Source organism: Petromyzon marinus, unplaced genomic scaffold (assembly GCF_048934315.1).
Source record: "Petromyzon marinus isolate PM22_M1 ecotype Great Lakes invasive population unplaced genomic scaffold, UKy_Petmar_22M1.pri1.0 PM_G_Scaffold_66, whole genome shotgun sequence".
Lineage (NCBI taxonomy): Eukaryota > Metazoa > Chordata > Hyperoartia > Petromyzontiformes > Petromyzontidae > Petromyzon > Petromyzon marinus.
The window spans coordinates 227,501-230,000 of record NW_027423020.1 but is presented as its reverse complement, the minus strand read 5'-3'; positions in this window follow the sequence as shown (position 1 = coordinate 230,000).

The window sequence follows — 2,500 nt, the reverse complement described above, 5'->3', positions numbered from 1 at the left end:
CACGGGGCTGTTAGGGTGGCACAGAAATCCCTCGGAATGGGAAAACGGGTCATTTTCGTGTCGCCACATTGCATACGAACCGCATGAAACTTCCAGAGGCATTTGCAGAAGGAATGCATGTGCACTCAAAAAAGTGAATATTTCTCACGGATAGACCCCGTGATACGCTAGAAATTGGCGGGGATGTCTCTCTTGTGGCTCACGGGGCTGTTAGGGTGGCACAGAAATCCCTCGGAATGGGAAAACGGGTCATTTTCGTGTCGCCACATTGCATGCGAACCGCATGCAACTTCCAGAGGCATTTGCAGCAGAAATGCATGTGCAGTCAAAAAAAAATTGATATTTTTCATGGATAGACCCCGTGAAACGCTAGAAATTGGCGGGGATGTGTCTCTTGTGGCTCACGGGGCTGTTCGGGTCGCACAGAAATCCCTGGGAATGGGAAAACGGGTCATTTTCGTGTTGCCACATTGCGTACGAACCGCATGAAACTTCCAGAGGCATTTGCAGCAGGAATGCATGTGCACTCAAAAACTTCTATATGTTTCACGGATAGACCCCGTGAAACGCTAGAAATTGGCGGGGATGTGTCTCTTGTGGCTCACGGGGCTGTTAGGGTGGCACAGAACTCCCTCGGAATGGGAAAAGGGGTCATTTTCGTGTTGCCACATTGCATAGGAACGCCATGAAACTTCCAGAGGCATTTGCAGCAGAAAGGCACGTGCACTCAAAAATTTTAATATTTTTCACGCATAGACCCCGTCAAACGCTAGAAGTTGGCGGGGATGTCTCTCTTGTGGCTCACGGGGCTGTTAGGGTCGCACAGAAATGCCTCGGAATGGGAAAACGGGTCATTTTTGTGTGGCCACATTGCATAGGAACGGCATGAAACTTCCAGAGGCATTTGCAGCAGGAATGCATGTGCACTCAAAAACGTCTATATTTTTCACGGATAGACCCCGTGAAACGCTATAAATTGGCGGGGATGTCTCTCTTGTGGCTCACGGGCGCTGTTAGTTAGGGTCGCACAGAAATCCCTCGGAATGGGAAAAGGGGTCATTTTCGTGTTGCCACATTGCGTACGAACGGCATGAAACTTCCAGAGGCATCTGCAGCAGAAATGCATGTGCACTCAAAAACGTCTATATTTTTCACGGATAGACCCCGTGAAACGCTAGAAATTGGCGGGGATGTGTCTCTTGTGGCTCACGGGGCTGTTAGGGTCGCACAGAAATCCCTCGGAATGGGAAAACGGGTCATTTTCGTGTTGCCACAATTGGCATACGAACGGCATGAAACTTCCAGAGGCATTTGCAGCAGAAATGCATGTGCACTCAAAAACGTGAATATTTTTTCACGGATAGACCCCATCAAACGCTCGAATTTGGCGGGGATGTTTCTCTTGTGGGTCACGGGGCTGTTCGGCTCGCACAGAACTCCCTTGGTCCACCTGATTCGTGCATACAGGCAGCAACTAAAACTCTGTAAACCTGCTGTGAGGACATCTAAACAGTGGACCAGTGAGGCTGTGGAAGATTTGCGGGCGTGCTTAGACTGTACTGACTGGGATATGTTCACGACTGCTACCAATAGTCTGGATGAACTCACAGAGGCTGTGTACATCAGCTTCTGTGAGGACTGCTGTATCCCAACACGTACCAGGGTGAACTTTAACAACAACAAGCCCTGGTTCTCAGCAAAGCTCAAAAGGTTGAGGTTGGAGAAGGAGGAAGCGTTTAGGAGTGGGGATAGAGACAGATTCAAGGAGTCGAAGAACAGGTTTAGCAAAGCGGTGAGAGAGGCTAAACGACTGTACTCAGAGACACTAAAACACCAGTTCTCTACTAACGACGCTGCTTCTGTCTGCCAAAGGGCTCAGGCACATCACCAACTACAAACCCAGAGCGCCCCACACCACTAACGACTCCCGCCTAGCCAACGACCTGAACGAGTTCTACCGTAGATTTGAAAGACAATTGGACTGTCCTGAACCACCCCTTCCCACCCAAGAGGCCCCATCCCCCACCCATACTACAGAAACGACTCTCTCCTTTCAGGAGGGAGAAGTTAATGGGCTTTTCAAGAGGCAGAATCCACGCAAAGCAGCCGGGCCGGACTCTGTCTCTCCAGCCACCCTCAGGCACTGCGCTGACCAGCTGTCTCCGGTGTTCACCAACATCTTTAACACCTCCCTGGAGACATGCCATGTACCAGCCTGTCTCAAGTCCTCCACCATCATCGCTGTGCCCAAAAAGCTAAGGCCAACAGGACTAAATGATTACAGACCGGTCGCCCTTACATCTGTGGTAATGAAGTCTTTTGAGCGCCTGCTCCTGGCACACCTCAAAGCCATCACAGACCCTCTCCTGGACCCCCTTCAGTTTGCCTACAGAGCCAACAGGTCTGTGGACGACGCAGTTAACATGGCCCTCCACTTCACCCTACAGCATGTGGACGCCCCAGCATCCTACGCCAGGATCCTGTTTGTGGACTTCAGCTC